The 21630-nt window shown below is 44.0% G+C and overlaps 1 non-coding gene and 1 pseudogene across 1 annotated transcript; both read right to left on the bottom strand.

Annotated features, from left to right (window-relative positions):
* Positions 1-21144, bottom strand: part of LOC100660573 (hypoxanthine-guanine phosphoribosyltransferase-like) — a 63054-nt pseudogene extending 41910 nt beyond the window's left edge.
* On the bottom strand, positions 15928-15998 carry TRNAG-UCC (transfer RNA glycine (anticodon UCC)). Its single transcript has one exon. It is a non-coding gene; the product is annotated as a tRNA-Gly (tRNA).
* Positions 21145-21630: the final 486 nt, after the last annotated feature.

The raw sequence follows: 21630 nt of genomic DNA, 5'->3' as shown, positions 1-21630 counted from the left end.
TTAAGTGCTTGGCTGCTCACTAAAAGGTTGGCCATTCATACTCACCCTGCAACTCCATGGGAGAAAGACCTGGCCATCTGCTTCTGTAAAGATTACAGCCTAGGAAACCCTATGGAGCAGTTCTACACTGTCACATGGGGTCACTGTGAGTCAAAAATTGACTTTACAGCACCCAACAACAACATTCCTAATGCTCAAGACAATGCCTAGATCTCATAGATGTTCAATAATTTTTTGTTGAACAAAATGGCACTTACGACCCATGCTCTGGCTTCCTTTGACTGCAGATTTTGTTGTTGCCACGCAGCAATTTGAAGCCTAACTCAGCGCTCTTTTGTATTTAAGTGGAACTCCCTGCATTTTTTTTTTTTTTTTTTTTTTTTACCCTGCATTGGCAGGCACTGTAGATTTTACTGAGAATTTCTGAGGGAGAGTAGAGAAAATGTTTGCCTTACAGAGCAAGCAGCATTTCATCCTCCAAGTCCCCATCGAATATGCTGTTTTTGTTGTTAGCTGCCTTCAAGTTGGCTCCTGACTCATGGTGACCCTGTGTACACGGGGATCAGATTGTTGTGAGCCATAGGTTTTCACTGGCTAATTTTTTCAGAAGTAGGTCACCAGACCATTCTTCCTACTCCTTCTCAGTCTGGAAACTCTGATGAAACACACAAGTCTCCACTGATGGATGGGTGGTAGCTTCACTTGAGGGGCATCGGCTGGGATTGGAACCTGGGTCTCACACATGGCAGGTGAGAATTCTATCACTGAACCGCCACGGCACCTCTTTATCAAACATGTATTGCACTCCCTCTCTCTCTCTCTTTCTTTTTTTAGCTTAGACACTGGATTCCTCCTCTTCAAAAGCAGTGTTCCTTTCTGTTCCTGTACCCACCTTGGAGTTCTGTGTTTCCCAAAGAGTAAGATTTTTAATCATAAGAAACAATTTTTGGTGATAGATGTAGTCATTTTAGATCACGCACTGAAAGAGCATAAAATAATATTGAGTCTTATTGTAAGAGAAACCATCCCCTTTACCTTTTTTCCCCAATACTTCTGATTACAACAAAGAGAATGATTTCAATTTGCTGCTATTATGCCTTCTCCCTTCCTTTCTCTCTCTACCTCTTTCCTTCCTTTCTTTTTTTTAATGAAAAGAGAGCCTAGGCAAGGCAGCAGTTTCTGGCTAGTCTTTAATTTGATTTTCTTCACATTGTGTTTATTTTTATAATTAGCTTTTCTATGTATAAAATCATACTAGCTTTTATTTTACTATAGTGAAATAAACTTTTAAAATAAATTTAAATTTTAAATTGGATCAATTTAAATTTTAAATTGGATCAATTTAAAGAAAAATAATAGTACTGGAATATTGAAAAGTTCTAGAACTATTACTGCAACCAATCAATTTCAGAAAGGTAGAAAATGATATTTTGAGCTGTTACAAAATGACATGAGATCAGGTTGGGTTTTTTTTTTTTTTTTGTCTGCTCTATTTTGCACCAAAAGTCTGGTATTGTTAGCTCCAGTTTAAAATAAGGCTCAAAAATTAATTAACCCACCCCCCTTCAAATCATTATTTTTCATAAGGCCTAGGACTCAACCTAGGTTCCAAGAGTGTCCACTGTATCATGTGGCCTTTGCCGTTAGAGAAACTGTTATAGGTGAAAAAGAAGACAAAAAAGTTTCAAACTTCAGTGATGACACAAGCAAAGAGATCCCTAAGAATGACAGGGCAGGTGAAAGTAAACAGAAAGCCTGTGAAACCCATCTGGCCAAAGAAAGAATCTACTTGAATGTCACCTCTTTTCAGGAAGCCCTTGGCCGTACACAGATACACACACATACACACGCTTGTGGAGCCCAGATCCAGGGCTACCAATACCAGTTGCCATCAAGTAGATTTAGACTCATGGAGACCCCATGTGTGTCAGAGTAGGACTGTGTACCATACGGTTTTCAATGGCTGAGTTTTGGAAGTAGATTGCCATCCTTCCTTTTGAGGGAACTTTAGGTGGATTTGAACCACTAAACTTTCACTTAGCAGGAGAGCATGTTAACCATTTTCACCATCCAGGGACTCCCAGTTCAGAGTTAGGTACTTGTTTTTATTCTTAAATGGTTTTTCCCTGAAAACACCACCAACGTAATCTGTTGATAAACCAAGCTGAGTTTACTGCCTCCCACAGTAAAGGAGATCACCACCCAGACAGAGTCTGAGCAGCTTCTCAGGGTGGGGAGGACAAAATCAGGATATTAAGATATTTATGAGGTTTTAGGGTCAGATTTATGTGGGTTATTCAATTGAGGGGCTTGATGAGGATTGGGTAAGGACCATGATATAATGATTGAGGATTGTTGGAGACAGCAAGACAGGGGTTTCCAGGAGAGATTTATGAGTCTTGAGGCATCAACAGTCATTTGATATTACTTATTAAAAAATTCAGCAGTCTGATGTTCATTTAAATTGGTTTCTCAGGAAGTTCCCCATGGAAACAACAAAGCTATTTGCAACTTTTTATATTCTTGGGCAAGTGTTTCCTGGAAAGGTAAAATCATGTTGATGAAGATGGTGAAGATAGGGCATGTCAAGGTACACAGTGAGTAATGTGGATTTCGTTCTCATACCAAGATTTTTTTGGTTACAAGTGGCAGAAAACACAACCCAAACTGAGTTTTCATTAAAAAAAGGAATTCTGTCGATTCATGATACTGCAAAGAATCCAAGTCCAGGCATGGCTAGAACAGCTCACACTGTTGTATCATGAATTGATCTCTCTCCATTTCTCAATTCTGCTGTCCCCTGTGTTGACCCCATTCTCAAGCTGTCTCTCCCTACTTATGGGGAAGATGGACATGATAATGGAGTGCTATTTGAGTCAGAGGGATCAAGAATGTCTTCTATGAGGATACCGGTTCCTTTAGTCATGTTAATACTGAAGGCAAGCCTCCTCAGTGAGAGAAAAGCAGGGAGTGTAGACCTCACATTAGAAATGAATCTGGGGTGTGTGTGTTTTTTTTTTTTAAAAAACCACAAGCAAGCCAGTGTGATTGAAACAGGGTAAGTGAGGCAGACTGTAGTTGGAAATGAGACCAGAGAGAAGCAGAGCCAGATCATTAGGGACACACAGGCAGTGGACAGGAGTTTGGATCTTCTTCTGCATGTGACGGGAAGCCTTTGGAGGGTACTGGGAGAGGAGTGATTGGTGTGTTTTCTGTTTTTGCTGACTTACTCTGGCTGCTGTGTGGAGAATTGCTGTATAGGGGTGGAGGCACGAAGCCCAGTTATGACACAAGATGAAAAGTGTTGATGGCTTAGACCCAGAGGGTAGAGGTGGGGTTGGTGACCAGAGGACATTTCGGAATATATTCCAATGGTAGAGACAGCAGGATTGGCTAATGGATTAGATGTGAGACTTAAAGGAAATAAAGGAATCGAGGATGGATCTTAGGGTTATGACCTGTATAAATGGATACCTTCTGTCTTAGAGTTCTCTAGAGAAACAGTACCAGTGAGATTATCTGTCTATCTATCTGTCTGTCTGTTTATCTACAGAGAGAGAAAGACATACACAGAGATAGAGAGAGAGATAGATGGAAATTTACTTCAAGGAATTGTCTCATGTGATGGTGGGGTCTGGCATGGCCATAACCCTTAGGTCAGGCAACAGGCTGGAGAGCCTTACAGGCTTGCATCCCAAGATCTGTAAATCAGGCCATGGAAGAGTCCAGTGTAAAGTTCTGCTAAAACATTTATTTATATTCTGGAGGCAGAACACACCCTAGGGGAACTCTTTTTGCAGCTGATTATTTGATTACATTACATTCCTTTATGGAAAGAAGTTGCATTACAATTTACATTAGATTACATTGTGGAACAGCAACTAGATCAGTGTTTGGCCAAACAACTTCGAATCATTGCCTAGCCAAGTTGACACATAAAATTAATAAAGACATTGTTTGTGTCACTTATAGAGGTGGGGGAACATGCAGGAGAAGTAGGTTTGGGGAGGGGTAGATGGGGAAATCAAGAGTTGTGTTTTGGGCATGCTTAACTTGAAATGCCTACTAGATAGCCAAACAATATGTCTAGTAGGTGATTAGAGAGAAGAGTCTGAAGCTAGGGGAGATGTTAGTCTTGGGATATTTTGGAAGGCATGGATGTCGATGACAAAGGCAGTGTTCCAAAGACTGATCCCTGGAGCACTCCAACATATAGAGGTCAGAAAGGAGATGAAGCTGGCAAAGGATATTGAAAAGAAGCCATCGAAAAGGCAGAGGAAAGTGTGATGCCCTATAGTCATGGAGAGTGAATGTTTGCAGAAAGGCTGAGTGACCAATGTGTCAGAAGGTCAGGAGACTGTGAGATAAACTCTGAGTCTACAAATGGAAATGAGCACATTACAATGCAGGTCTACAAAAAATGCTTGTTTTCTGTGAACTGGTCTCCTCACACTCTGAAGTCCCCATTCCCGCTCGTGATGGTGGGAGAAGAGGTAAGGACAGAAGGGGTTAGAATGGCAATTAAACATTAACTCATCATTTTCAGTTTTAGGCACTGTCTTTAGGGTGGAGCCCTGGTGGTACAGAGGTTAAGAGCTTGGCTGCTAACCAAAATGGTCAGCAGTTTGAATCCACCAGCCACTCCTTGGAAACCCTATGGGGCAGTTCTACTCTGTCCTATAGGGTCTCTATGAGTTGGAATCAACTTGACAGCAGTGTGGTTTTTTTTTTTTTTTTTTTGGTTCTTTGGGGTTAACTCAATCTCTTTGGGGTAAATAGTAAGTGCAGACAAAACTGCTCATCATCATTGTTCTCCCACCCTCTCAAGAGTGTTCCTCCTCTATGCCTTGTTCTTAAGAAGGTATCTAGGGATAGGAGGGAGTGGGTGGGCTAGAGATGAGGCCACTGGTCCTTGTTCTGCATTGATGTCCCCAAGGCATGGCTCATGCTGACTAGTCGCCTGGTCCTGATTTTGCTGCCAAGCTCCTTGTCAGTAGTCCAGGCTTCTTCTGGTCTACCAGTTCTCTCAGCTGGTTGTGCACTCCCCTGTCCACCATAACATAGGACTAACCATTCCCTCCTGGACTGCTTACCCTAGCATTGCTTTTGAATAATCTAGGCCAGTTGCCTTTAAGAACACGCTGCCTTCTGAGTTTGTCTGATTGTTTCCTCCTAGTGTCGGTTAGGGGTCACTATGAGTCGGAATTGACTCGACAGCAATGGATTTGGATTTTTCCTTAATGTCACTTAACTTGCTCCTTAGCCCCTGAATTTCCTGCACTCAGAATCAAGTGCAGACACTCCATTAGGTTCAGGTTAAACACTTTGGCCCAGAATACCTCTGAATTAGTTTCTATTGCTGCCATAAAGAACTATCACAAATGTACTGGCTTAAAACAGCTCACAGTTTATTACCTGAGAGTTATGGAGGTTTGACGTCTAACATGGGTCTCATTGGGCTAAAATCAAGGTGTCAACAGGGTTAAGTCTCTTTCTGGAGTTTCTAGGGTAGAATCTGTTTCCTTGCTTTTCCATCTTCTAGAGCTACACATGGTGTTAGCCCTGGTGGTGCAATGGTTAAGCACTAAGCTGCTAACCAAAAGGCTGACGGTTCAAACCCACCAGTCACTCTAATCAGACAAACTCAGAAGAAAAGACCTGGTGATCTACTATAAAGACTACAGCTTAGGAAACTCTATGGGGGCAGTTCTACTCTGTCCTATAGGGTCATGATGAGTTGGTATCGACTTGACGGCACACAACAACCAGTGGTGTCACTAGGGCTGGTGTCACCCAGTGAGGTGATAACTCATGGGGTCATCTCCTTCCCCACTATGGACCTCCTCCCATACCAGATCATACAGAATCCTTAGTAATGTTTTTTGTACTAATGTTACTAGTAAACTGTAACTCCTGTATATCATTCCTTTTCCTTTAATTACTACTTCATTCTCAAAAGTTATTGATATGGGTTCACAAATACTAATTACCACACTATTGTAGCTAAAACATCAGAAAATTTGACAAAATCAGCAACTATAAAAATACCAGCAGCAACAAAAACAGCGGGTGCTTATAGCACGGCAGACGAAACCACGTGATTCGAAACATCACTGTAATTGGGTAATCATGACAGCTTGTATGGGAACACCTTAGCATGTTCAAAAGTAAATTCGTATAGAGTTTCAGCCTTCTTGGTATGTTGATGCATGTAAGTTGGGCTCATGAAAAATGTTTTTGTTGTTATAACTAACTACAGGGATTTTTTTTTTTTTAAAAAATAATAAATTTCTGCTGAAACACTGCACGAAAATTTTAGACAGTCCTTTTGATGTCACCCCCTCTGACAATGTTACCTCGTGTGGTCTGCACTCCCTGCACCCTCCTAGTGACGCTGCTGCCAACAAAGCAGAGCCACCCACATTCCTTGGCTTGTGACCCCTTCCTCCATCTTCAAAATCAGCAATGTTGCATTCTTCTGACCATTCTTTGTAGTCGTATTTCCCTCTGACCAAAGCTGGTAAAGCTTCTCTGCTTCAAAATTGGGCTCACCAGATTATTTCAGGATGACCTCTCTACCCCAACATCCTTGATTTAATCACATCCGCAAAGTCCTTTTTACCACGTGAGGTAACATATTCATAGGTCCGGGAATTAGGACGTGGACATCTTTGGGGGGCTATTATTCTGCCCACCACAACTTTATAGTGACACTTAGTGTGTCATACTGCGATATATTAAGAGGCCTATTAGGAAACTGTCCCTCTAAATAGTGAAACTGGAAACCCTGGTGGCATAGTGGTTAAGTGCTACAGCTGCTAACCAAAAAGTCAGCAGTTCAAATCCACCAGGCGCTCCTTGGAAACTCTATGGGGCAGTTCTACTCTGTCCTATAGGGTCACTATGGGTCGAAATCGACTCAACGGCAACGTGTATAGAGACACTGGTGGCACAGTGGTTAAGAGTTGGGCTGCTGACCAAAAAGTCAGCAGTTGGAATCCACCAGCCACTCCTTGGAACCCTATGGGGTAGCTCTAATCTGTCCTATAGGGTCACTACAAGTCAGAATCCTCTAGATGCCAATGGGTAATGGGTTATTGGGGAAACTAAGTTTTAGGGGCGTTAAACATGAATTGGAGGTCTGTAGATGGCACAAATGGTTTGCACTAGACTGCTAACCTAAAGGTTGGTGGTTTGAATCCACCCAGCAGTACTGCAGAAGAAAGCCTTGGTGATCTGCTTCTTTAAAGATCACAGCCGAGAAAATCCTAAAAAGCAGTTCTACTTTGTAATAAACGGGGTTGCCATGAGTCGGAATCAACTTGATGACAACTAACAACAACAACAAATGTGAACGGGGAAGGGAGCTATTAGCAAAACTCGACGTGCCTCAAAATAACCTGGAGGCAGGAAGGGAATAAAAAATGCAGCTGCTGGAACCTAGCCCTGAGATTCCGATGCATTGGGTAAAGGCTGATGGCTGCCATGTTAGGCCCGCTTTTCTCATTAGAAATGGATGAATCACACTTGCCCAAGCCAGAGCCCAGCCCAGAAGGAAACAAAGGAGAGATAACAGGAGGCAGGTGTTTTTTTTTGATCCCCTACAAAGCCTAGCCTCCCAGGGACACCTAGGTCATTGAGTCATTTCCCAATTTCTTTCTCAATAGTCACCAGCAGGAATGAACATGCAGGTGATAGTCAAAATGGGTGCACTTTCTCAGGAAAGTGATTCTTGATAGATTTCCTCCATAGGGGGTAGGGAGAGGGGCTGGAGGAGGGGACAACCAACTTATTCTTCCCGGGCATCTGCAAAGAAAAAGGGATGATAAGAACTCCTTACAGAACAGTGTCTGATATAGTGATGGAAGATGAACTCTCTAGGTTGGAAGGTACTCAAAATACACAATGGTGGCAACAACGGACTCGAGCAGACCAACGATAGAGAAGATGGCACAGGACCAGGACAACATTTTGTTCAGTTATACATAGGATGACTATGAGACGGAGCTGGCTTGATGGCAACTAACAAGTACAAGCAAAGGCTTTCTTGACGTGTGTTAAAGTCCTGGTCTGCCACTGAGGGTATTCTTAGCTAAGTCTTTTCCCACTTCATGACACAGACCAAGACCTGAGAGTTTCTGGCTCTGAAAAAGGTTCTGGAAAAGCTTATATATGAATCCTCCATCAAAGCTGTCTGAAGTTGAGTAAGTTTCCTGACCTCCTGAGGCTCTGGAGCAATAATCCCTTCTGGAGACAGAAGACACACAAAGCGAGGCAGGGAGCAGGAAGATTTGGTGAACTCCTTCTGTGGAGACATAAGAGGGAAGAGTCTCTGTTGATCAATAAACTCATGCAGAGAGCCTCCTGTGTGCCTCTCACTGGTATCAGCACTGGAAGAACCAAACCAAATCCAACCCATTGCCATCGAGTTGACTCTGACTCATAGCAACCCTGTAGGACAGAATAGAACTGCCCCTTAGGGTTTCCAAGGCTGTAATCTTTATGGAAGCAGACTGCCACATCTTTCCACCATGGAGAGGCCAATGGGTTCAAACTGCTGACCTTTCAGTTAGCAGCCAAACGGTTAACCACTGTGCCACCAGGGTCCCTCTTGCTAGAAGAAGAGAGAGGAATAAATCCTGACATGGTTCTCTCCCTGGACAGTCCAGTTTAGGAAAGAAGAAATGGTCAAGAACCTCAAGTTTTGGGGCACTCATTTACTTGACTTTCACTGAGTATTTATCAGGAGTGGGGCAATCAGAGGAACAGACCCATGGGGATCTATTGCTTTTCTTTAGGGCTTTGAATTGGTTCATTCTGGTTTGATCCCACTGAGAATTTGCATTTCCACCTCAGATATACTGAATCAGAATCTGTATTTTAACAAGAACTATAGGCGATTCTTATGTATGGATGTATATGTAGCTTCTTATATATACATAAGAATCACCTGGGAATCTTGTTAAAATTCTTATGTATACATGAAAATCACCTGGGGATCTTGTTAAAATGTAGATTCTAATTCAGTATATCTGGGATGGAAATGTAAATTCTCAGCAAGGGGGTTGAACTGTGTCTTAGTCATCTAGTGCTGCTACAACAGAAATACCACAAGTGGATGGCTTTAACAAAGAAAAATTTGCCCTGTCATAGTTTAGGAGGCTAGGAGTACAAATTCAGGGTGCCAGCTCTGGGGGAAGCCTTTCTCTCTCTGTTGGCTCTGGGGAAAATCCTTCTCATCAATCTTCCCCAGTCAAGGAGCTTCTCAGCGTAGGGACCCTGGGTCCAAAGGACATGTTATCCTCCTGGTTCTTGTTTCTTGGCTGTTTGAGGTCCCCATGTCTCCCTGTTCGCTTCTCTCTTTTATATCTCAAAAGAGATTGATTTAAGATACAGCCTAATCTTGCAGATTGAGTCCTGTATCATTAACGTAACTGTCACTAATCCCACTTCATTAACATCATAAAGGTAGGATTTACAACACATAAGAAAATCACATCAGATGACAAAATGTTGGACAATCATACGATACGGGGAATCATGGCCTAGCCAAGTTGACACACATTTTTCGGGGACACAGTTCAATCTGTAACAAACTGGAATGAACCAGTTCGAAGCCCTGCTTATCCACATTTAGGTTATTCACTACTCAATTATGCTTATGAAAAAAATCATTTGTTCATTCATTCACTTATCAAAAATACATTGTTTGGGGATGATCAAGGAGTCCCTGGGTGGTGCAAATTATTAAGTGCACAGCTACTAACTAAAAGGCTGTTGGTTTGAACCCACCCAGAGGCACCTTGGAAGAAGGCCTGACGATTTGCTTCCAAAAGATCACAGCTGTGAAAACCCTATGGAACCATTCTACTCTGCAACACCTGGGGTCTCAATGAGTCAGAATCGATTTGATAACAACTGTTGTCAACAACCGGGGATGATCAAGACACAGTTCCAGCCCTTTGGTTGCTAAAGGTCTAGTCAGAGAGAAGCAAATGAATTTAAAACAGGGCAGAATGTGCTTATAGCAAGATGTACAAAGCAGGTTGTTAGTTGTTTTTGAGTTGGCTCTGACGCAGAGCCAACTATGTACAGCAGAACAAAATGTTGCCTGGTCCTGTGCCAACTTCATAATTGTTGGTATATTCAAGTCCATTGTTGTGGTCACTGAATTTTGAGTGCCTTCCAACCTATGGAGCTCATCTTCCAGCACTATATCTGACAATATTCTGTTATGATCCATAGGACTTTCATCAGCTAATTTGCAGAAGAAGATCACAAAAATTAGCCATGAAAGCACTTTGGAGCACAGTTCTACTCTGACACACATGAGGTCACCATGAGTTGGAATCGACTTGATGGCAACTTTTTTCTTTTTTATATACTTACATATCTGTAGAACCATCACCACAATAAAAACAAAATGAATCTCTACATCACTCCCAAAAGTTTCCTCATGCTCCTTTCCTACCCCTCTTTTCCCATCCCTATCCCTATCCCTAGACAACAACTGATCAGCTGTCTGTCACTATAGGTGAGTTTCCATTTTCTAGAATTTTCTGTGAATGGAATGCTATATGATGGAACCAAACATAACCACTACCTATTAGAATGGTTAAAATTTTTTAAAAAACCATAATACCTATTATAATGACTAAAATAAAAAAAAATCTGACAATACCAAGTGTTGGCAGGAATGCAGAGTACCTGGACCTTTCATGTGTTGCTGGTGGAAGTGCAATACGGTACAGTCACTATGGTATAGGAGCCCTGGTGATGTGATGGTTAAGAGCTCGGCTGCTAACCAAAAGGTTGGTGGTTCGAACCCAGCCAGCAGCTTCACGAGAGAAAGACCTGGCAATATGCTTCCATAAATAGTACAGCCAAGGAAATTCTATGGAGCAGTTCCACCCTGTCACAGGGGGCACTATGAGTCAGAATCAACTCAGCGGCATCTAGCAACAACAATAACAGAAATTTACAAGTCCCTGGGTGGTATAAACATTAATGTGCTAACTGAAAGGTTGGGGGTTCAAGTCCACCTAGAGGTGCCTCAGAAGAAAGGTCTGGTGATCTACTTCCCCAAATCAGCCATTGGAAACCCAGTGGGGCACAGCTCTACTCTGACACACGTGGGGTCACCATGAGTTGGAGTCCGCTTGAGAGCAACTAGTTAGAACCGTGCCAGGCAGCTGCTCTGGACGGGATGCTGGGGCAGACTGAAAGGCCGAAGCAAGGGCATGGTGGTGTGAAAACCCAGTTCACAATGTGATGGTTACCACTGGAGCACAGGGAAAGCACACACACCAAATGTGGCTGTGCCCTGTCACATGTTTGCACCATTGCTGGGGAACAAAAATGAAATCCTAATCAGCCCCCTACACACCCCCATTCCTTCCATAGCCTTTCCTTTGTCAAGTGACAGCACGTCGATTCTTTCAGCAGCTCACACCTTCAAATTATCCTTGACTCCTTGTGTTCTTAACCTATGTCCCAAAACCCAACCCAATGCCGTCGAGTTGCTTCCGACCATAGCGGATCTATGTCCAGTCCAATTCAAATCCTATTGACTAGATCTTCAAAACGGATCCAGAATCCAAGTCCTTCTCTCCACTTTCACTCCTCCCACCTTGGTCCATGCCGATATCATCTCTCAACTGCATTGCTGTGAATACTTCTTAACTGGTCTTCCTGCTTCCATCTACGACTCCTGGCACGCTGTCCTCCACACAGTGTAGAATGGTTCTGTTAAAATGAAAGTCCAATCATGTCACTCCTCCATTGTCTCCCAGGGCACCCTGAGTGAAAGACAGTCTTGACAAAGATCTACAAGATCCTGTAGGACATGACTGCCCTTCCCCACCACTCTGACTTCATTTCCTATTATTCTTGCTCCTTCCATTACTCCCTCCCTCCTCTCCACCCCTACTAGCCTCCTTGTTGCTCCAGGCACACTCCAGCCTCATTGCACTGCATTGGCCCTTCACCACACCTGGAAAACTCTTTCCTAAGACAGCGGTAAGCTTACTCTCTCCCTGCCTTCTCAATGAATCCTACCCTGAAAGCCCTATTCAAAATGCAGCTTGCTTCCACCTCCCCTGCCCTCAACCAGCACAACAACCAACTGCCTTAGAATTGATTCCTACTCACGGCAACCCCATGTGTGTCGGAGTAAAACTGCACTCCATAGGGTTTTCGATGGCTGATTTTTCAAAAGTAGATCGCCAGGCCTTTCTTCTGTGGTGCCTCTGGGTGAACTACAACCTATACCTACAACCTTACCATCAGCAGCTAAGCACATCTACTGTGTGCACTATCTAGGGGCTCTACCCTACCATCTCAATCTCCATTATTATGCTCTAATTTTTCTCACAGCGCTTTTTTCACTATATAATTATTTATTTTCCTATATTTATTATTTATTGGAGCCTTATTTTTTTTTTAGTGGTGCAGTGTTAAGAGCTTGGCTGCTAACCAAAAGGTCAACAGTTTAAATCCACCTGCCACTTCTTGGAGACCCTATGGGGCAGTTCTACTCTGTCCTATAGGGTCACTATGAGTCAGAATAGACCCAACAGCAACAGGTTTTTAAAAATTGTTTATTGCCTGGCTTCTCTCCGACTGGAACGTTAGTTCCACACATGCGGAGATTTTTGTCTTACTGCTGCACTGCTGTACAACAATGCCTGGCTCATAGAAGGACTCCCACATGTTTGCTGAATGAATAAATAAACAGTGGGATTTTCTGTCTAGCTGCTATGGAGACAAACTGGACATTCAAGGAGACACCACACTACAAGGTGGACAGTCAGCATCAAGATGGGTATTTTTTCCTTGCTCTGTTTTTATGTCTTCTGCCCAGGAAATTAGTGTGTCCTGTTTGGACTTTCAGAGCCCTGGTGGTGTAGTGGTTAAGAGCTCAGGCTGCCAATCAGAAGGTCAGCAGTTTGAATCCACCAGCCACTCCTTGGAAACCCTGCGGGGCAGTTCAACTCTGTCCTATATGGTGGCTATAAGTAGGAATCGACTCAATGTCGACAGTTTTTTTTTGTTTGTTTGTTTTTATTCTGACTTTTATTCTGTTATAGATAAGATCATCAGGGTACTGAGCCAATGGATAGCAATTAACAAAAACAACATCCTGATTCTGGAGCCCGATATCAAAACCAGTTGCAGTCAAGTTGATACCAACTCATTGGGACCCCATATGTACAGAGTAGAGCTGCACTCCATAGCGTTTTCATGGTATGACCTTTTTGAAACAAATTGCCAGGCCTTTTTTCTGAGGCACATCTGGGTAGGTTCAAATTGCCAGCCCTTTGGTTAGTAGTCAAGTACTTAGCCCTTTGTGCCACCCAGGGTCTCCTGATCTCTTGTGGTTTAAGAGAGGTGGAAAAACAAGAGCTGTTACACCAAGGCTTTGCTTCCTGGCTGTCACTTACTAACTGTGTAAACCACCCTCACTGTACCTCAGTTTCCTGACCTGTAAAAGGGGGGCAATAATACAAACCTCCCAGGAGAGAAGATTAAACAACAGTGCGAGAGCATTTCAGCAGGGCACCTGTCATTTCTTTTACAATTACTCGAGAGACATTAAGTAACTGTTGCTAACAAAGGCACCTGTCTCCCCCTGGAATTTGCCTCTTAAAGAAGTGATTCAAAGTCCCATGAAGCTCCTGGCTCTAAGGAAACTCTGGTGGGGAGGACATGAAGGTCACACCGGAAGCATTTGCACTTGACCTCCCTGTTTAAGGCTTCTACATCCAAACCGACTGACCCCTTCCACGGTCCACTTCCTATTCTGTGCAGTGGCCTCCCTGCGACAACTTTTGTCAGGGAAGAGAAAAAAAAAAGTAAAAGTTCACAGTTTAGGAAAAAAAAAAATAAGTAAAAGCTGGCTCAAAGGCCAAACCTTGGAAAAAACAAACAAACAAAAAGCAAACTGCCTTCAGTAAGGTGGCTCCCTGCCTCTCCTTCCCCCATCCCTGCCTTATAAGAAGAAGGGGCCCTGAAAAGGAAGGGGCCCTGGGGGAGGGCTGTAAAGGCTCAAAGACAGCTGCCCAGGCGGAGTAGGTGAGGAAGGAGGAAGAGGGGGAGCCCGCCCTGCTTTCTCACCTCAAGTGCAAGCCAGGTGCCTGGCGAGGGCGGAGGCCTGGCTGATTGGCCCCTGTGCATGGGGTGACATCAGGCGGGGCAGGGCAGGGCGGGGCGGGGCGGGGCTGGGCCAGCAGCTCAGCCCGGGCTGGCATTACCTTACCTCTTCCTCAGGTGCAATTAGGCAAGTGTGTGAGTAACCAACCCCCACCCCTGCCAAATGGGTGACTAAGTCTGCCCCGGGGGAGGGAGAGAGTGAATTTAGAAAAAATGATAAAGGTTTTCTGATGGCCACTCAAAGGGACCCTCCAGCAAAAAAAGGCGATTTATTGGCCAAAAAAAAAAAAAAAAAAGAACGAACACATCTGTCTTGGAAGAAGTACAGCCAGAATGCTCCTTAGAAGCAAGCATGGCAAGACTGTCTCATGTACTTTGTACATGTAACCAAGAGGGACCAGTCCCTGGAGAAGAACGTCATGCTTGGTAAAGTGGAGAATCAGTGAAAAAGGGAAGACTTCGGTGAGATGGACTGACACAGTGGATGCAACAATAGGCTGAAGCAAAACAACAATTGTGAGGGTGGCGCAGGACTGGTTAGTGTTTTGTTCTGTTGTACATGGGGTTGCCGTGAGTCAGAACCAACTCAACAGCACCTAACAACGACAACCGCACTAAATACCAGGCACTATGTTGAGAACTTTCAGTGCACCTTCTAGTTGAATTCCCACAACAATCAGAAGAGGTAGAGGCTTTTACCCCGACTTTATAAATAGGCAAACTGAGGCTCAGAGAGGTAAAGAACTGCCCCCCACCACGGTCAGTAAATGGCCAGATCAGGCTTCCCATCCACATCCCTTTGCCTGAAAGAAACAGAACCACTATCCTTTATATAAATATATGTATAAAACCCACTGCTGTGGAGTTGATTCTGACTCACAGAAACTCTATAGGACAGAGTAGAACTCTGTCCATAGGTATTCCAAGGAGTGCCTGGTGGATTCAAACTGCCAACCTTCTGGTTAGCAGCCGTAGATCTTAACCATTACTACATTACCAGGGTTTCCATATATATATGCTGTTGTCGTTAGGTGCCGTCGAGTCGGTTCCGACCCATAGCGACCCTATGCACAACAGACCGAAACACTGCCCGGTCCTGGGCCATCCTTACAGTCGTTGTCATGCTCGAGCTCATTGTTGCAGCCGCTGTGTCAGCAGCCGCTGTGTCAGCCCACTTCCTTGAGAGTCTTCTTCTTTTTGCTGACCCTGTACTCTGCCAAGCGTGATGTCCTTCACCAGGGACTGATCCCTCCTGACAACATGTCCACAGTATGTACAATGCAGTCTCACATATATAAAAGGAATATTTTTAAGGAATATGTTTCAATGAATGATTAACAGATTTTCTGGACACCAGTTTAAAGCCGATTTACTGCATCATAGTTGGTGACAAGAAGCTCACTCACACCTCAACTCCCACCTGCCAGGAAACCACACACCCCGCCTTCCCCTCCAAACAGAGTCCTCTCGAGTTCCTTGTTGTTTGTTGTTGTTGTTGTTAACTGTGGTCCATGTGGCCCCTGCCAGGCATGACAGAATAAAACGCTACCTAGTCCTGTGCCATACCCATGATCCTTTGCGGATCAGACTGTGGTGTTTTCATTTTCGTGGATCAGGCTGTTGGGTGTTCATTGGCGGATTCTCAGAATTTCCAATTTTCAGGTCACTAGGCCGTTTCCCTAATCCGCGTTAGTCTGGAAGCTCTACTGAAACCTTCCACCCATCACAGCAATACACAAGTCTCCAATGACAGACGGGCGGTGGCTGCACACGAGGTGCATTGGCCGGGAATCGAACCCAGATCTCCTGCATGGAAAGCAAGAATTCTACCACTGAACCATCAGTGCTTCTCCTTGAATTCCTTATGTCACTGAATCAGTCAGCGTCCTCACAGCTCACCCCCTCCAGACTGTTCTTCTGGCAGTGAGAATGAGCTTTCTAAAATGTGATGTTGGATGCCCCACCCTTCTTCCAGGGGCCTGCTTTGGGGAGTTTTCCTTGTCATGGTTGGGAGACCCTTCTGCTTCCTCTGCCTCTTGTTACCACCTCACCTACCCTACCCCGAGGGCTCCAGCCCTGCTGGCCCAGGAGCTGTGAATAATCTTCACTGTATTAGAAATTGTTGTTATTGTTAGGTGCTGTCCAGCCAGTTCTAACTCATAGTGACCCCATGCACAACAGAATGAAATACACTGCCCAGTCTTTCACCATTCCACACAATCGTTGCTGTGTTTGAGCCCATTGTTGCAGCTGCTGTGTCAATCCATCTTGTTGAGGGTCTTCCTCTTTTCCACTGATGTCCTTCTCCAAGGATTGATGATGTTTTGCTCTTTTTACCAGGCATGATGTCCCTCTCCAGGGATTGGTCCCTCTGGATAGCATGTGCAAAGTACGGGAGATGAAGCCTCACCATCCTTGCTTCTAAGGAGTATCCTGGCTGTACTTCTTCCAAGACAGAGTTGTTCATTCTTCTGGCAGTCCATGGCATATTTAATCTTCACCAACACCATAATTCAAAGATATCAATTCTTCATCTTTATTAGTGGTTAGTAAATTTGAATAATAGTCATATTAACTGGTCTCCCTTGTAGGCTTGTGGATATTATCCGATGACTGAGAGCATTGTACTTTAGGGTAGATCTTGAAATGTTCTTTGTGACCGTGAATGTGCTGCCTTTCCTCTTCGTCACTCCAGGCATAGTAGACCATATAATTGTCCGATTCAGAGTGGCCAGTACCAGTTCATCCCAGCTCACTAATGCCTAGGACGTTGATCTCAAGCATTCTGTTTCATTTTTGACAACTTCCAATGTTCCTTGATTCATACTTCATGTATTTCACGTTCCGATTACAAGTGGATGTTTGAAGCTGTTACTTCTCATTTTGGGTCTTGCCACATCAGCAAATGAAGGTTCTGAAAATTTTGCCTATATCATTAAGGTCAACTCATTTTGAGGAGGCAGCTCTTCCCCAGTCATATTTTGGGTACCTCCCCACCTGTGGGGCTCATCTTCCAGCACTATATCAATGTTCTGCTGCTATTCATAAGGTTTTCACTGGCTAATTTTTTTCAGAAGTAGACTGTCGGGTCCTTCTTCCTAGTCTGTCTTAGTCTGGAAGGTCTGCTGAAACCTGTCCATCATGGGTGACCCTGCTGGTGTTTGAAATACCAGTGGCATAGTTTCTGGTAGCATAGCAACACACAAGCTACCACAGTAGCTGACAGATGACTGGTGGGTATTAGAAATTGAAACTGATAAAAATTTAAACTATTACTTTAAAACAATAATGAACCTATCACATGTTACCATAAACATTTTTATGAAAAATAACTATTTTTCAAAGCCAGAAATAACTAGCTAGAAGAGTTTCATTGCTTTACATTTTTGCAAATCTCCTTATTGTCTGGCTTCATGGAAGTCAGCTGAATCCTCCTATCTGCTTCTGAACTCAATCTGTCATATCACATGTCAGGTAACTTCTGGAAATGCGACTGTATACTCGTGAGGAAGTGACAGTGAAAAAGGCAAATAACATTTTAGCATACTAGGTGCTACAAGGTCCCTGGGTGGTATGAACAGTTTGCACACTTCTACTTACCTCAAGGTTGGCAATTAGAACTACCCAGTGCTAGGGAAGAAAGGCCTAGCAAACTGCTTCCATAAGGACTACAGCCAAGAAAAATCAATGGAGCAATTCTACTCTGTAACACATGGGGTCACTATGAGTCAGAATCACCTTGACAGCAATGCGTTTATACTAGGTAGTGAAAATCGTTAACACTCCTGGTGCTAGTCTAATGGTTTGAATCTACTCATAGAAGTCTCAGGAGAAAGGCCTGGAGATCTACTTCTGGAAAATCCCCCACTGAAAGCCCTATGCGCACCAGTCTATTCTGGCACATGGGGGCCACCATGACTCATGGTTGACTTGATGGCAACTGAAACTGAAAGGTTTTGTTTTGCCTTATGTAGGGTAATGCTATTTAGCTATATGCATTCCCTTCCTAATGGAATCAGCTTTGCTCTTCCCCAAAGCATGCTGGGAATGAATTCGGGATGAACCCGGGCTAAGGTACAAGGCTGGGAGTGGCACGACTGAGCCAGCAGCCAAGGCTGAGCAATGCCTTAGCAACAAGAAGGAAAACATCTAGCCCTGGACGTGAAGTCCCTGGGAACACTGACTACCCAAGGAGAAAAACAATGGGCCTTGGTCCCAGCAGGAATGGTATATAAGCTTGGGTCCCTTGCTAGGGGGTTATGGACAATACTCCAGCTGGCCGCCACTGGAGAGCAGCTGCTTGCCCGTGTCAGTAAGTTTCCCTGAACGCATGAATCTGGAAAGGGCTGTGTCAGTTCTTCGGATTATCTGCCAGGATGCACGGTGAGGGCCTTTCCTTGCTGGGGCTGTCCCCCGACACCTTGTACTGTTTGCTTTCCATTTCTAATTCTTTTCTACTAGTTATTTCTGTCCTGTGCTGACTGTAATAGATAAAGGTTGCAAGGGACCTAGATGCCCAACAATAGAAGGACATTGGTAACTGCCCAAGTCAAACAAAATTGAGCCATTTTAAACATATCCTTTTCTTATTCCAAGTCAATGTCTTCCCAGTGACGATAAAACCAGAAAACAGTGAATATCCATAACCCCATATAACTAAAGACAATCATGGTTAACACATGTGTATATATTAGACCTGAGCAAGTGGGATCCCTGCGTGTGGTAAAGTAAATAATGCCCTCACCCTGCCCCTAAGATGTCCAAGTCCTAGTCTCAGACCCTGCGAATATGTGACTTTCCATGCCAATAGAATTCTGCAGATGCGATTAAGGCTAAGGATTTTGAGATGGGCAGATTAGCCAGGATTATCCAGGTGGGCCCAATATAATCACATGACTTTTTAAAAGTGGAGAAAATTTTCCAGCTTTGATCAGAGGGAAATGTGACTATAGAAGAATGGTCAGGGAGATACTGGCTTGATGATGGAAGAAGGGACCATGAGCCAAGGAAGGCAGGCAGCCTCCAGACGCTGGAAAAGGCGAAGAAGCAGATTCTCCCTTAGAACCTCCAGAAAGTAATGTAGCCCTGTGGACACTTTGATTTTAGTCCAGTGAGCCCTGTGTCATTGACTTCTGGCCTCTGGATCTGTAAGATAAAATATTCATGTTGTTTTAAGCCATTAAGACAGGAACCATTCCCAAAGCCAACTCTTCAGGCAGGGATTCGACTGGATTATAAAATAGAAAATGATACTGGTGAGGGGTGAGCTGCTTGGATCAAGTAGACATATGATTGCGGTAGGTTGTTACAAATGTGGTAACAAATTACCACAATCTTACCACATAATTACTAAGTATGAGGAAGAACATGGCATCAGGATTCCAGGAAGACTAATTAACAACCTATGATATGCAGATGACACAACCTTGCTTGCTGAAAGTGAAGAGGACTTGAAGTACTTACCAAGGAAGATCAAAGACTACAGCCTTCAGTAGGGATTGCACCTCACCATAAAGAAAACAAAAATCCTCACAAGCGGACCAATAAGAAACACCATGATAAACGGAGAAAAGATTGACGTTGTCAAGGATTTCATTTTACTTGGATCCTGCAATCAATGCCCAGGGAAGCAGCAGTCGAGAAATCAAAGGACGCATTGCATTGGACAAATCTGTTGTAAAAAGCCTCTTTAAAGTAAAAGATGTCACCTTGAGGACTAAGGTGTGCCTGACTTCCTGACTTAAGCCATGGTATTCTCAATTGCATCATATGCATGCAAAAGCTGGGCAATGAATAAGGAAGACCAAAGAAAAACTGATGCATTTGAATTATGGCGTTGGCCGAGAATATTGAATATACCATGGACTGCCAGAAGAATGAACAAATCTGTCTTGGAAGAAGTACAGCCACAATGCTCCTTGGAAACGAGGATGGCAAGACTTTGTCTCACGTACTTTGGACATTTTATCAGGAGGGACCAGTCCCTGGAGAAGGACATCATGCTTGGTAAAGTAGAGTCATCGAAAAAGAGGAAGACCCTTGACAAGATGGATTGACACAGTGGCTTCAACAATGGGTTTAAACATAGCAATGCTTGTGAGGATGGCTCAGGACTGGGCAGTGTTTCCTTCTGTTGTACATAGGGTTGCTATGAATCAGAGTCTACTTGATGGCACCTAACAACAACAATAACGTGTTACAGAAAAAGAGGAAACTAAGGGCAGCTCTTGTCTGGAGGGGAGATGAAAAGGTAGAGGGGGTCAGAAGCTGGCTGAAAGGACATGAAAATAGAGGGTGGAGAGAAGGATTGTGCTGTCTCATTAGGGGGAGAACAACTAGGAGTATATAGCAAGGTGTATATAAATTTTTGTATGAGAGACTGACTTAATTTGTAAACTTTTACTTAAAGCACAATAAAAATTAAAAAAAGGAAACTAAGGCATTGCCCAAAGCCCCCCTGAGACCAGGCCTCCCTCCACCAGGTAAGGACTCTGTGGGGCCAAAGGGATATATTCAGGGGCGGATTAACTAGTAAGCACGGTATGCACTGGCTTGCATTGAGCAAGGTACCCACAGGCTTAATCGTATTTACTTGTTAGTCTGTGATAAGCAATTTTGCATGGGTTTCACCACATCTTTGATGTGGTGGGGAAAAGGCGAAACTGTGCACTGCAAATTGGTGGGAAGGTACAATTGGGCCTGTGAGTACCTTGCTTATTGGGTAATTCAGCCCTGGATGTATACACCAAGAGCTAGTGCCCATCCTCCTTCTAGACCTCTCTTAGAGCACTCAAGACCCCAGACAGAATTCCTTGCCCAATGTCCTAAGCCCACATCAATGGCCTGCATGGGCCTGTGTCCTGTGTCCAGTCCATCATCACAAGGGTGGACCACGGTGTTGGTGTATACTCCTAGCTCCAGGGATGCCCAGTAGTGGATCTTTAGAGGAGGTGTCGACAGAACTTGGCTGTGCAAGCTGGGGGGTTCATACATGTGCATATGAAGCTCTTCATGATGTGGGATGGAGTTGTGAGTGAACAGAGAGGGGACAGGCCAAGGGCTGATGGCCAAGGGCTAGCACTGGGAGTCCAGGGTTGGGGACGGAGGCCAGCCTACCCCAACCTGCCACGCTCCAGCTCCAGGCTCTGAAGAGTCCAAGGATTCCACATTTCAACCCAACCTTCTGGCCATTGTTGTTATTTGCTATTGAGTTAATTCAGACACAGGCAGCCCTATGTGCACAGAGTAGGACTGCTCCATAGGGTTTTCAAGGCTGTATAATCTTTTGGAAGCAGATCACTAGGCCTGTTTTCTGAGGTGCCTCTGGGTGGGTTTGAACTGCCAACCTTTTGGCTAGTAGTCAAGTGCTACCTTTGTACCACTCAGGGACTCCTCCGGGTCATTAGAAACGTTATTTGTCAAAGGAAGGGTAGAACATATTTTATTTAACAGTTTGCTAGCTTGATCTATGATTTTTAA

This window comes from Loxodonta africana, chromosome 5, assembly GCF_030014295.1.
Source record: "Loxodonta africana isolate mLoxAfr1 chromosome 5, mLoxAfr1.hap2, whole genome shotgun sequence".
In the NCBI taxonomy this organism is placed as follows: Eukaryota; Metazoa; Chordata; class Mammalia; order Proboscidea; family Elephantidae; genus Loxodonta; species Loxodonta africana.
The sequence above is the reverse complement of the archived record's forward strand: the minus strand, read 5'-3'. Positions and strand labels throughout refer to the sequence as shown.